General features: G+C 33.3%; 1 protein-coding gene across 1 annotated transcript in view; it reads right to left on the bottom strand.

Annotated features, from left to right (window-relative positions):
• The window catches only part of LOC114331606 (MAP kinase-interacting serine/threonine-protein kinase 1), a 615902-nt gene that overhangs the window by 78252 nt on the left and 522063 nt on the right, over positions 1 to 15587 (bottom strand). The window lies entirely within an intron of this gene.

The following is a 15587-nucleotide window of genomic DNA, read 5'->3' as shown; positions in this document are numbered from 1 at the left end:
TTAAAAAAAATTATTAAAATTTTGATGTATTTTAGAAAAGCTAGGATCTATAATGGGCTTGTCCTTGTAGTCGCTTCGGTTATAATCCTTGGCGCTGTACGGACATGTAAGTGATGCAGTCCAACCCCAACGAATATTGGTTAAATTTTGGTGCGTACGTGTCGAGGGGTGCGGGCCTGTGGTATTTTCCACTTCAAAAGTATACACCGTTAAATATTTATTTTAATATTAATTATTGTTTGAATATTTTAAGCTTATCAAATAATGATAAGCTCTTAAAGGGCAAAGTAATTGTAGGGTTATTTTTATTGATCTTCTACAGAAATTATCTCGTTTTTTCACTCTAATACCCTATCATTAATAATTATTGACTTTGAATTACATTATTTTTTGAAAGTAACGCGAGCATTCTTTCGTTGCAAGAAACACCCAAAAACTGTGACATTTTTGCAGCTATTAAGAAGTAATGAGTTTATATTAGCATATAGACGTATTTATAACTAAAATCACCGGAATAAATCGATTTTTAAATACAGCACCTAGAGCCTTGCAACATTTTGCATTGTGTTCAGGATGATGTCAGGAAAAAAGTCTACTACAGAAAAATGGATGGAAATGCATAATTGCATTTTAAAGTGCATAAAATGCATCCAAAAGTGCATAAACATTTCAAAATAAATGTATTAAGGACAAGATTTTGTTATTCGTGGATTTTTGGGGTCGCTGAATACAAATACGCCATCAGAACCGACCCTCGGATCACTTGGTGCCCAGGTTCACTGCTAAGGCACGTCATCTGGAGTTTCGAGAGATATCGGCTCTCAATTGATGCAAACAGATTACTTGGGGACTTTTTAAGTCGGCAAACACGAATACACCATTAAAACCAACCCTCGGAGCACCTGGTTCCCAGTGTCGCTGCTAAGGCACGTCATCTTCTGGAGTTTCGAGAGTTTTCGTTTTAAGTTGATACAAACCGATTACTCGGGGCATTTTTGGAGTTGCTGAACACGAATACGCCATCAGAACTGACATCAGGAGTTCCTTGTGCCTGGGGTCACGTCATCTTCTGGAGTTTCGAGGGTTTTCGACACTTAATTGATGCAAACAGATTACACGGGGTTTTTTTGACAAACACGAATAGCCTTTAGAACACACCTACATCAGCCTCTGGAATTTAGAGGGTTTTTCGTGGATCCCTGAGTTATCTGTTTGCATCAATTTAATGCCGAAAACTCTCGGAACTCCAGATGACAGCAGTAGACCTGGTCACCAGGTGCTGCGGTGGTCGGTTCTGATGGCGTATTCATTTTCAGCGACCCCCAAATCTGGCCCTTAATACACTTATTTCGACATGTGTAAGCACTTTTTGGACACATTTTATGCACTGTAAATGCAATTAAGCATTTCCACCAATTTTTCTATTGTAGACTTTTTCCTGACGTCATCCCGAACACAATGCAAAAAGGTGCAAGTCAATAAGTGCTGCATTTAAAAATACAAGATTTATTTTTTCCTAAATGCCCTGTTCTAAATATTATTATGCTACATGCATAATGAGCGTAGATGTTGACAAAGAAACCAGAGAACAACGACCACACACAACCCTGTGGTCGTTGTTCTCTGAAGAAACCCTCAACGGATTCCTAATTCCGAGAAACGTGGCATCAGGGGTAAACCAACAATAGGGATGACAGTTACGAATGAAAGTATTCTTAATTATTTACTATTATACAGGTAGTATTTTCTAATGGGGTCAAACAAGTTTGTTTACAAACAAACGAGAGAGGAATTACTACGAGGTTATTTGATATTTAATATTATGTAACTACATTTAAATATTGTGGTTATATGGTATTAAGCCACAATTGATTGTAAGGAAAATTACATTTTGTAACTAAAAAATTGACGTTTTGATTTTTACTCCGGAAATCTTTTTCAAAAAAAGGTTATTTAAGAACTTTGTTAAAAAGAGTGTATAACCGCCAAAGTTGTTTGCCAAACAGCCAAACATAAAATGCAGTTGTGCAAACCCTATGGGTTAAAGCCAGCAGAGTGAAAAATTAAATAAAAAAACAAGAGTTCGGATACAGAATGATCCAACGGATGTTGGATTCTCTGTTGAACTCCGAAGTCCCAAATGATTTATTTTTAACAAAGGAGATAGAAAATGAGGCTCACTATCGAAGAATAAACATAATGTTATCAATTAGACTATAGGGAACAATGCGCTTCTTGTTTCAGCTGGTGACACCTTATACCCCATAGGAGCCCTCGGTGTTATGTTTTCTTATTTCTTTAAACCTTTTTTCCACTTCTTCCAGTCCCTGGTCAATTCTTTCATTTCTCTCATTCGTTACTTTAAATATAAAATAAAATCGTTTAAATATAAAAATATTATTTTTCCTTAGGTTAAAATTTTTTTATTTTTGTTTATACCTACTTTTTAGTTGTAAATTATTGTATACCTACATCAGAATTCCAGTAGGTATAATGTAAATAGTGTGGTAATATTTATTTGAAAATTTTACTGAAACTAGGTCATTTGTTTATCTAGTTATTAATTGTGGTGATCACTGTATTTCTTAAATTAATACAAGATTTGTTTGTTTTGCTTTATTAATAGACAACTTAAAAACAATAAAATTTTAAATCTATTATGAAGTTCCAATTTCCAATTACAAACAGAATAATTTTACTCAAATAGACTAAACCAATAACCAATATAACCTTAAAATGTTTATAAACGGATAGTACTCTGATGAAATGTTCATTTGGTAGCTAATCGGGCAAGATCCTCGTGTGCATTCGGTGACTTTCGGCTCGATAGGGATGCGTATGAACCTAACGTACCAGCCCGTAACCTTAGGTAATACGTATCGCGATACGGGAGTTCAACCATTAATGCGCAAGCGTATATGTCAAAAAGATGCGTTACGTTTACGTATTTGTGTGCACAAAAACTCCCTATTATAAGTGATGAAGACCACGATTATTCAGAATGTGACAGAAATTGTCTGCCACGCAGCTCTGATGAGGATTACACAACTTCAAACAGTTACTGATCATAATACTGCCGAGATGTCAGACCAGTGATCCGTTTCGGAAGGAACTAGAAAATCTAGAAAAAGGAAAAAGATTCCTAACAGCGGAAACATTTGCAAGCAAAGAAAAAAACAAATAGTGGTCTAGAGAACAAAAAGTGTAAGTTTAAAGGTATGCTGCGCGTTCGTGGCGCGTTCGTTAGATTAGTACGTGTATTCAAGTGGCGCACAAATGGCGCGTACACGGCGCATCACGATCCAACTTATGTCGGCGCCACAAACGCGCGGAGAAAACACGGCGCGTAGCATACGTACCTTAAGGTACGTATCCATACGTGGGTGCTCCGTGGTCGTTGTAGCTGTTCAAATGAATATGGCATGCGCTCCCCTACATATAAACCGGAAACCGGTTGAATCGAAGAGGGTGAGCGGCAAGCACCAGCGTATCCACTATGTGGAGCTGCTACACCGAGCACGGAGCACCCCTGTATGGATACGTTACCTTTACGCGACTAAGCAGGTGCTATCCCCAGAGTTATCTTCAAACTTGTTTTTTTGCATTTGTGAATTGGAGTAGTGTTTCTCGTAATCTCAGTTTCCATAGAAACCAAAACAAGCAAAGCAAAAACATGCATATCATTAAATTTTGGAACTATGTTTTATTAAATACACAAATTAAAACTATACTTACATACCACAAATTTCTAGAATCTGACCATTTTTTCTTGGCAATATGACCAAAACTTTTGGAGTTATCGAAAATTTAAAAAGAAAAACATGCTTTGTTTTTGTCTCTAGTGATTGAATGAATGTTTTAACTAATTTAGTAAAAGGTTCTGGGTCAGAACAGAATGAGAATGGATGTAAATAATTTTAGAAGTACAGTTCCTTTAAACGAGATAATGAACGAGAGTGTGAAGGTATTACGAAAAATCCAATGGCTTCATTTTGAAAAGTAGGCACCTTGGACATTGTGTTGGAGAATAACTTTATCAATTTTTGGAGTTTAACTTTATTAATTTTAATCCTTAACTACTAACGTGGATGTTTCAGGTCGTACACTTGAGTCCACGAGTCTTCACCCGTGCGTCATTAATACCCGACGAGATAAAACACATACTTTTTATCTAGCATCAGTCACTTCTACGCATGAAACTAATGACAAACCAGCTACCGCCTGTTATTAAGTAAACACACATGTTAATTTTAAGAACGATCTAGCCTCAGTACATTGAAAAGAGATAGGTACAAAAAAAGACGATTGGGGATGTTTTCACATTTTAAGTAGGTACAATTTCTGACATGTAGCTCTAATTCTGCACCAAAATTTTAAAGCAAAACTTACTTTGACATTTTATTTTTTGATAACGTCAAATTTTAACCCGTGATCGGAGGAGTAGCTACTTACTGACTTGCTATAGAGCTTTTCATTCACAGTCATTTGTTTCGAGCTGCTGTCATGTGTCACATAATATTAATATATCTACGTCGTACGGTACGTTATGGGTATATACCGATGATACAAACCAAAGACGTATGATGTAGATATATTAATATTATGTGACACATGACAGAAGCTCGAAACAAATGACAATCGATGAAAAGCCCTATTGCATATTCTATTCTATACTATTACGGTCCACAAATTAACTGTATTGGTGTAGGATTTGTAAGCGACATTTATGATTATTATTGAGTAAATGTCTATACTGTTTCAGTCATGGACGTATACATAAAGATTTATACGTTTATATAAAGACTAAGATACAATCAACAGATATCAAATTTTATTAATAGTATACGAGGTATGTCAAAAAATATAATTTTCTCTCAAGAGTAAAGCACCTTTATAATCCACAATATTAAAAATTGTTATTATCGAAAGTTGTTTGGAATTAAAAATTATGTTCTAATGCGCAATAACATACTTCTAATTGAAAAAAAAAATTTTTGAAGATACAAGACATCATTTTTATTTAAGTATGATAACTCCGAAATTATTAATTTTACCAAAAAAGTTATTCTTTATAAAAAGTTTTGCACGTTCTACAAAATAAGCGTCAATCATAATATTTTACATTTTATCAATTTTATACGGGGTATGTCAAAAAATGAATTTCGCTCAAGAGTAAAGTACCTTTATTTTGCACAATATTGAAAAATTTTATTATAAAAAGTTGTTCAGAATTAAAAAACATGTATAAGTATACAATTACATCTTTTAAATTGAAATATTGTGAACTATAAAGGTATTTTACTCTTGAACGATATTCATATTTTTTGACAAACCTCGTATAAAATTGATACAATTTGATAAATTATGGTTGTATCTTAGTTTCCAGACCATACAAAACTTTTTTTAAAGAATAACCGTTTTTTCGTAAAACTAAAAATATCGGAGTTATTATAAATAAAAATGATGTTAAGTATCTGTAATTTGAGAAAAAATTTCAATTTTTCTTTCAATTAGAAGAATGTAATTGCATATTAGAACATTATTTTTAAGTCCAAACAAATTTTCGTAATAACAATTTTCAATCTTGTGAAATATTAAATATTAAAGGTACTTTACTCTTCATATTTTATAAAAATATGAAGAGTAAAGATAAATTCATATTTTTTGACATTCCTCGTATCCTATTGATAAAACTTGATATCAGATAATTGCATCTTAGGTTTTAGACCACGCAGAACTTTTTATGAAGAATAACTTTTTTTCGTAAAAAATCAATAATAAAAAAATTTTCCCTTTGGTTTCAAGTTACAGGGACATACTGTATATACTCGTACATTAGTAGTTATTCATTTGTTTTTAATTTTTAATCATATCCAAATATATATTCTTCATTTTAATTTTCAAAATATGTATGTATATGTTACAGTTCAAGTTGATTCTCAGTTAGAGTTGACTCCAACTAGTTGGAGTCAACTCCAACTGAAACGAGCAGTAAAAGTTGATTTTAAAAATTTAAATCAACTTTTACTAGTTGGAGTTGACTCTTCCTGGATCGATTCAGTAAATGTTGATTAAAAGTGCATTTTTGATGAGTGTGCGTTTCTTTGTTTTGACCGTTTCAACTACTTATTAGTATAGCCTGTAACGTCGCCCCCGTTAGGTATATTATTTTGATTCGATATTTTGCACAAACTTACTCAAAAAAATACATCCGTATAACAATCCTTATAACAAATACACAGGGTGTCACGCGGTACCGCAGTCGAAAAATTGTTTAACCAATTTTTGTTAACCAAATTCACAAACATAATTTTTATCTACTCTATCTCATATTATGTAAAGCAGCGGTTCTCAATCTGTGGTACATGTACCACTGGTGGTACATATCATTATTTGCCGTCCTGCCAAAGACAAACCATTTTATTTCCAATAATGACACGAGCCGTCTCACCGTGCCTCGGAGAGCACGTTAAGCCGTCGGTCCCCCTGGGCTAGTGTACATCGACACTAGTTACTTGAAACAGGGTTAAAGATGTAATTGGCGCCGGAACTCTCCGAAAGGCAAAAATGCCATACGATATTATATATTATGAAAGTCAGAAACTAAAAAAATTAAAAATTAAAGCTACCTCTATAAGATCCTGAAGAAATTTTTGTCATTATTTCATTAATAAGATATTATTTTTAATTATCAACAATGAGCGCTAAGCGGGTATTGAGGCGGCCGTCAATGTGAGTGCGAGTGAGATTCCCCATTGGACGGGCGGAATGGTGCATCTCTTTATCTCTCACCATTGACGGCCGCCTAATACGCACTTAGCGCTCATTGTTAATAATTAAAGATAAAGCTTAGTAATAAAATACAGTCCTCTCTCTCTATAACGATATGCAAGGGACCGGGAATTTTCATCGTTATAAGGAGAGATCGTTATATAGAGAGAAAGAGAAAAAAATCGTTATTGTAATAGTAATCGTACTGTACTAAATAACTTGTGTTAATTTTCTCTATTGCCCGAGATATCGATAACTTTTCTTTAACCGAGAGTACTCTACGCTTTTTCGAAAACATCTTGACTGTTCACAGGCCGAGATACAACCGAAATTGAAACTTAGAAGTCGTCAATAGTCAATAGAGGACAACATCTGTGTGAAAACAGTTAAGGCACACCGCCCGAACGATAAAAGCGTGTACTCAACTTTCTGCATATCGGATTGAAATTTGAACCACCAAATTTTTGCTAAATTAGAGCCAAAAAATGAATCACTCACTAATCACTTTTTATCAAGTTACACCTACGCAAGAGCTTTTTCAGTTATTCCCTGTGTTTCAATTAACTGTTATCTTTAATTGGTAAAATTCTCACGGTTTAGTTATCTTAGTTATTGCCAAACGCAAATGGTTATCAGTTGTTTCTTGAAAAGTGAGGTCATCGAATATTGAAAAGTTATCGTTATAAAGAGAGAACGATATCGGTATAGAGAAAGAATTAATACATTGTCCTTATGACGAACCAAACAATGTTTAGTATTTTGATCGTTATAGAGGAATTATCGTTATATAGGGAATCGCTATAAAGAGAGACTACTGTAGTGACAAAAATTTCTGCTGGATCTTGTAGAGGAGGCTATAAACTCTGATTTGGTCACTTTCTGACTTTCATAATAATGGATTTTAACCGAGTTATTAAGCCTTGAAAATGGCTATTTTCGCATTTTTCAAATTTTAAATCGCGTATAACTCGACAACAATCAATTTTAGAGAAAAATCACAAAATACCTTTTTTTGCTCAGACTAACCCAAATGATCTAAAAAAAAATTGTTCGAAGTGAAAAAATTATTTTTGTGAATTTATCTAAAAAAATTGTTTAAACAATTTATCGATCAAGGTACTGCCTGGCACCCAGTAGATTTGTTATAAGGACCTCTTTTTGAGTAAGTTTGTGCAAAAAATTCGAATCGCAGTAATTTACCTATCGGGGGCGACGATACAGCCTAGACTAATTTGAACATATTCAGTAACATTTAATTTCTAGAATCGGCTGTTTGTGTGAATCAGAATCAACTTTTACTAAATGGCATTGGGAAGAGTATACTTTTCCTAGTTGGAGTCTACTTTTACTAGTAAATGTTGAATATAAATCTTCATTTTATATTTATAATCAACTTTTACTGAAACCAGCCGTTAGAGTCGACTCCAACTAGTTGGAGTCAACTCCAACTGGATAATCAACTTGAACTGTAACATATACATATAAGGTGACCAACTGTACTCATTTACTGAGTTTTGTACTCTTTTTTCGCAAACCGTACTCTTTTCAAATCCTGTACTCTGAAAGTACTCATTTGTATAATTTTATACTCATTGTGAACGGATAGAATGGATAGTGAACTTTAGAGCATTAAATTGTTTAAAATGGACCCTTCTAAACAGTAAAATTGAATGGAAAAAATTTTCTTCAGCACTCGAATTTGTAATGAAGGAAATAAAAGATATTGTTATTAATGACCATTTTCTCTTTGAAGAAATTCGAAGAGTAAATTTATATTTAAATGAAGAAAAATTGAAGAAATGGAACAATGAGAAAATAGAACTTGAAAAAAGATGTTGTTCTGAAGCTATTTCCTTGTGGCATTTTTATGATTAATTATTTATATGGGAAATAAGCCACAATTAAAATGAAAAAAATAATTTTATTAACGTTTCGACGCCCAAATCGGGTGCCGTTGTCAAAATACAAAATATTACTAAAATAAACTAAAGTGTTGTTGCTAAGCAAAAAAATTCTTCTAATAATTTATTTAATCTCACTCATTTATATTGGCAATTCAGACATATGTTATACATTTTAAAGTAGAAGACTTTAAAATGATATTGCCAATATTTATGAGTTGCGTTCCTGGGACGACTTACTGAAAGATAGTTCATTCGATTACATGAAATTAACCCCAACTCAAGAATATCCGTCATAAAAAATTATAGCATGTGATATGTCTTTAAAAAGACAACCAAATGCAACGACAGTAAAATTCTCGCGTTAGAGACCTCATAGTAAATCACAAGGGAAAACCAGGAAAAACCCTGTGATACTATCCCGACATCGTAAGTATTTGGTCTTACATTAATTTACTCTCAAAAAATAATACCAAATTCTGACTTGTAACATGTTTAAATTATAAATAATATTAATAATATTAGATATATAAGTAATACTAAAATATAAAATATGTACTAGCTCGATATTATTGACTTACTAATCTTGGTATTTTCTTTCTATTGACTTCCTCTTTCAGTATGGGTAACCACATCCTACTGCATTCTACCGAGGAATTTGCGACACAATTGGTTTCATTTAGCATAATTAGAGCCGCTTCTTTGATTTTTCTCTTTTTACTATCTGATTCTTTCAGGAAATAAATTCAACATTTCAACAACATTCAAAACAACAAACACATTGAGATCTATTCTATCTAAAACTAAACCTAACAATGATCAAGAAAGAACAAAGAATTGCATTTATAAAATACCTTGTGAATGCGAACAATTTTATTTAGGTGAGACATCAAGACCATTAGACATTAGAATAAGTGAACATCAATCTTATATTAAAAATAGAGAATTTGAGAGATCTCAAATATGTCAACACGCATGGGATAATGAACATAGAGTTCAGTGGAGAGATTCAAGTATAGTCCTGAAAGAATCAGATAGTAAAAAGAGAAAAATCAAAGAAGCGGCTCTAATTATGCTAAATGAAACCAATTGTGTCGCAAATTCCTCGGTAGAATGCAGTAGGATGTGGTTACCCATACTGAAAGAGGAAGTCAATAGAAAGAAAATACCAAGATTAGTAAGTCAATAATATCGAGCTAGTACATATTTTATATTTTAGTATTACTTATATATCTAATATTATTAATATTATTTATAATTTAAACATGTTACAAGTCAGAATTTGGTATTATTTTTTGAGAGTAAATTAATGTAAGACCAAATACTTACGATGTCGGGATAGTATCACAGGGTTTTTCCTGGTTTTCCCTTGTGATTTACTATGAGGTCTCTAACGCGAGAATTTTACTGTCGTTGCATTTGGTTGTCTTTTTAAAGACATATCACATGCTATAATTTTTTATGACGGATATTCTTGAGTTGGGGTTAATTTCATGTAATCGAATGAACTATCTTTCAGTAAGTCGTCCCAGGAACGCAACTCATAAATATTGGCAATATCATTTTAAAGTCTTCTACTTTAAAATGTATAACATATGTCTGAATTGCCAATATAAATGAGTGAGATTAAATAAATTATTAGAAGAATTTTTTTGCTTAGCAACAACACTTTAGTTTATTTTAGTAATATTTTGTATTTTGACAACGGCACCCGATTTGGGCGTCGAAACGTTAATAAAATTATTTTTTTCATTTTAATTGTGGCTTATTTCCCATATAAATAATTAATCATTGAAAAAAGATGGGCAGAAATCTTTCGGCATTTTAGAGTAGAACATATCCCACATGAAAATTGAAAAGTTTTAATAGAAATTTGTCCAGACCCTAATTAATGCTGCTGTTGAAAGGGTATTTTCACTAGGGAATGATTTGGAGCAGTGAGAAGTCGCAACTTTCTGTAAAAACATTATCTGCCGTCTTAACAGTCAAATTTAATATGCAAAATAAAAGTTGTTCGGATGTGGCTACGTTATTATAGGAACATCCTCATTTAGCAAAAAAATGCACTCCAAAGAAAAATATGTGTTTAAAAGAAAATAAAGTTTTTATCCTTTTTTCTTCTTTTTTTTGTTTCGCCTATGAAATACAGTAGACTCCCTCTATAACGAGAAATGAAATGGCGGCCTAATTACCTCGTTATAAGAGGATCTCGTTATATCAGACAACAGTAATATTGATATGTTTTGATATCTCTTACGTAGTTTATTAGGGGTCGATGATAAACAATGAGACCTCGCCATCGTAAATTGTAAATTTCCTACAATAATCAATATCGATCGATACACAGGAAGAAGTTTATTGCAGGCGGCGAAGCATATTACAGCACTTGCCTCGATAATAACACAGCCAGTTGACGTGTTTATTTATAGCCATTACTGCCCTAAAAACAGGTAAAAAACATATTCTTCGGTTTCATTTTTCCTCGTTATAACCAAATATTCCTCGTTATAGAGGGTTATAGTTCAATAGGAATTTCATGGGACACCTAATGTACCTCGTTATAAGCGAAACCTCGTAATATCCGTGTTCGTTATAGAGAGAGTCCACTTTACTTGCAAAGTGTACTCTTTTTGAACAAAAAATAGTTGGTCACCTTAATACATATCTAAATTTTATGATATAATAATAGATCCACTTAAGTAAATACTTGATTACTTTTACTTACATGACTGAAACAGTATAGATATTTACTCAATAATAATCAAGAATTTTGCTTCCAAATCCTACACCAATACAGTTAATTTGTGGACCGTAATAGTATAGAACATGTAACTAATATTCTGCATACAAAATCTACTCGAATTCAGTCGCCCCCATGACTGGATTAGTAAACCTTTTGTAAATTCGCAACCGGTATAGACTCTTCCGGCACTCTCTAGTCCTGTCGCCAGGGGGGGTACAACGGCCTCCTGTATTCAGATGGACTTACTCAAGTTTTTGTTATGTATTTTGACCTGTAGAACACGAATTTTTTGGGTAACAGTTGATCCGGATGTCGATAAGATTGTTATAAACCAAGAAGTTGAGGAATCACATAACAGCGATTTCTCGCAAAACAAAACATTTTTTTGTATTTTTTGGGCCATTCTAACCAAAAAATGTTCCTACAAATTTTTTCGTAGGATGCATAGTTTTCGAGATAAACGCGGTTAAACTTTCAAAAAATCGAAAAATTGCAATTTTTGAACCCGAATAACTTTTGATTAAAAAATAAAATAGCAATTCTGCTTACCACATTTGAAAGTTCAAGTCAAATTATATCGGTTATAATTATTTGTATTGCTAAAAATTTATTATTTTATTGTTAAAAAAAAGCTATAAACACCTAGTGCTTGAGTGATGTTTTTAATGATTTCTCATTTAAAATCGAACGAGTAGGTAGAAGAGGTAAAAGTGCAAGCGGGGCTATTTCTACGTAAAATGTATTAAAACGCATGTATTAGGCACGAGAAACACTATGTGTTTATAGCTTTTTTTAACAATCAAAAAATAAATTTTTAGCAATGCAAATATTCAAAACAGATATAATTTGACTCGAACTTTTAAAGGCGGTAAGCAGAATTGCTATTTTATTTTTTAATCAAAAGTTATTCGGGTTCAAAAATTGCAATTTTTCGATTTTTTGAAAGTTCAACCGCGTTTATCTCGAAAACTATGCATCCTACGAAAAAACTTGTAGGAACATTTTTGGGTTAGAATGACCCAAAAAATACAAAAAAATGTTTTGTTTTGCGAGAAAACGCTGTTATGGAATTCCTCAACTTCTTTGTTTATAACAATCTTATCGACATCCGGATCAACTGTTACCCAAAAAAATCGTGTTCTACGGGCCAAAATACATAAAAAAAACTTGGGTAAGTCCATCTGAATTAAGAAGGCGGTTGTACCCCCCCTGGCGACAGGACTACTCTGATTGAACTAGAATATTATAATGCTGCTGCATTTTCGGGTCGCAATGAAATTGAAAATGTTTATTAATTTTAATTGTTTAAATATTTTATTTTTATACTATTATAGAATATTATTTTATACTATTATAGGTCTGGATCCCGCGTATGAAAAAAAAGTTGATTAATAGCAAGCTGAAAATTTGTTAATAGCTTAAGGGTGTCTAGTCGAATAAACTTTGATATGTGTGAACACTGGAACAGGGGCAGTTTTAATTGTGGAACAGGTTAAAAATTTGGAACGGTCACAGCACGAAAACGGCACATTTATTTTGTCCGACAGAACAGACTTAAACTCTTCGAACAGAGATTAAACTCTCATGCAAAAATCAGACTGCTATTTATCACCAAATGGGCGTTTTAATGAGTGGAACATGTAGAATATGTCAAATGACAGGAATTATGACAGACGAAAAATAGCAGTCTGATTTTTTCATGAGAGTTTAATCTCTGTTCGGAGAGTTTAAGTCTGTTCTGTCGGACAAAATAAATGTGCCGTTTACGTGCTGTGACCGTTCCAAATTTTTAACCTGTTCCACAATTAAAACTACCCCTGTTTCAGTGTTCCCATATATCAAAGTTTATTGGACTAGACACCCTTAAGCTATTAACAAATTTTCAGCTTGCTATTAATCAACTTTTTTTTCATACGCGGGATCCAGACCTATATGACTTAAATTTGTATCCTTTGTATGTACATACTCGTATACCTAACTAAAATTATTCTGTTATTTCAACATAAAATTTTATATATGTATTCTATTTTTCATTTTTTAATGTTTCTAATGTGAAAACGTAAGTTTTCATTACTATTGCATGAAGACACTCACTTTAATTGGAGTCATTTAAATAATTTATTTGTTTGTCAACCGACTCTTGTGAATAAAGATTTCCATTCTATTCTAGTCTACTCTATCACTTGTACCCAGTGCTGGATTTAGGGTACTTGCGGCCCTAGGCCAAATTACCCCGAGAGGGCCCCGATAACTTACCGATTATGTAATTAAAGCATAAAGCACACTTCCTATTATTACATAACGTTAACAAAGTCTTCTTTGCCAATAAAGTAGAGTTTAGTGGATTCATCTTCTTTGTCTTCGCCAGGGAGAGCTTTTCTTTTCGGACGTCTTTTTGTTTCAAGAATATAGGTTTCATGAAATAAAAATGTATACAATTTTTATTCAGTTGAAATGCGAAGGCAAAACTGTCTTATTTTTCACTTAGAACAGAGAGCGCAAACCAGCACTCTAAATCGACGATTTTCGACTCTAGTTGGAGTCATCATCAGAGAGGCGTAGGTGTGCTGCTCTCTGCCCCAAGTGACCAATCTCCGAGAGCTTATCCCCGCATTGCAACTGACGTTCATGGAGTAGGTGTCTAGCGACGTTTATGAAGGAGGTGTCTAGAGTCGAAAATCGTCGAGTTAGAGAGCTGGTTTGCACTCTCTGTTCTAAGTGAAAAATAATATAGTTGTGCTTTCGCATTGCAACCGAATAAAAATGGAATACATTTTTATTTAATTTTATATTAGTTTTACTCCTTTGAGTCATTTTCCGTTGGAATTTACCAGCTGAATAGACGGGGTCGTGAATTGTAAGTTTTTGAATTCCCTCTTGTCTTCTTCGCTTCAGCATCCATCTGGCTTGCAATTTTTAGAAGCCATGGAGGTGCTACCATGAAAATGGTCCAATAAGTTATCAATTAAATATCTTTTAGGAATACTTTTCAATATTTTTAATGTTTCTATTAGGTTGAAAACTTTGACTATATAGGTTTCATTTTTAGACAACTCTTTTCCTCTTTTTTCATAGGAATCATAGTTGTCTCTCAGACTGTATACGTACTCCTTTAGAGATATGTATATTATGTCGCAAGTCACATTCAAGTCTATAGAAGTCTTTTGCAATATTTTGCTACTCTTGTCAAAACGTTGCAAAATATCGTACCACATGTTTAGCGGAATATCATTCTCAAATTTGAAAATTTTTTTACTGATTCCATTAGCTTCAGCTCGGCTCACATTTATTTTCCCTGTATCGGCTGATATTTTTTTATTACATCGTAGTAGCTCCAGTAGTTAAGTATAATAGCTTTTAGTATAATGCCATTTGGCAGCCAATCTTGTAAAGTTTACTCTTTTTGAAAGGAGTTTCTTTTCGTTATTATTATTTTTGACAATGTTTTCCAACACGGCCCATCTTGAAGTAGATGCACTCATGAAAACGTAAAATTCTTGAATAAACATGAATAGTTTTGTTACTGCCAAATAATAATCAGCCGCATGTGTGCCTGCTAGATTCAATGAATGAGCGGAGCATGGAACATACTCAGCTATCCTCGTCCAATAGGGCTTTTCATTCACAGTCATTTGTTTCGAACTTCTGTCATGTGTCACATAATATTAATATATCTACGTCATATGTTATTGGTATATACCAATGATACAAACCAAGGACGTATGACGTAGCTATATTAATATTATGTGACACATGACAGAAGCTCGAAACAAATGACAATCGATGAAAAGCCCTATTTACTTACCGTTGCACGTCATCCGCGCCATAGCCTGTGACACGAAACCAACACGAAATATCTAGGCGGTAGGTGTGTTCCCCTTTAGAACCATTTTGATTCTAAAAAAGAACACACCCACCGCCTAAATATTTCGTGTTGGTATCGTGTCACAGGCTATAGCGCGGATGACGTGCAACGGTAAGTAAATTGGACGAGGTATAAATTGTTATGTTCTTTTATTAGCACCCCTGATGTATGCCAGTGCGGGTTACATCAATTCAACACATCCCTAGAACTTTCCACAATCCACCTGCAATCTGTAGCCTCCTATTAGCGTTATTTATTTTTGATATGAACGTTGGTTATTTTAATTAAATTGTATTGTTTATAATAT

This window comes from Diabrotica virgifera, chromosome 2 (genome assembly GCF_917563875.1).
Source record: "Diabrotica virgifera virgifera chromosome 2, PGI_DIABVI_V3a".
NCBI lineage: Eukaryota > Metazoa > Arthropoda > Insecta > Coleoptera > Chrysomelidae > Diabrotica > Diabrotica virgifera.
Note: the sequence above shows the minus strand (reverse complement) of the source record. Positions and strands in the feature narration are given on the sequence as shown.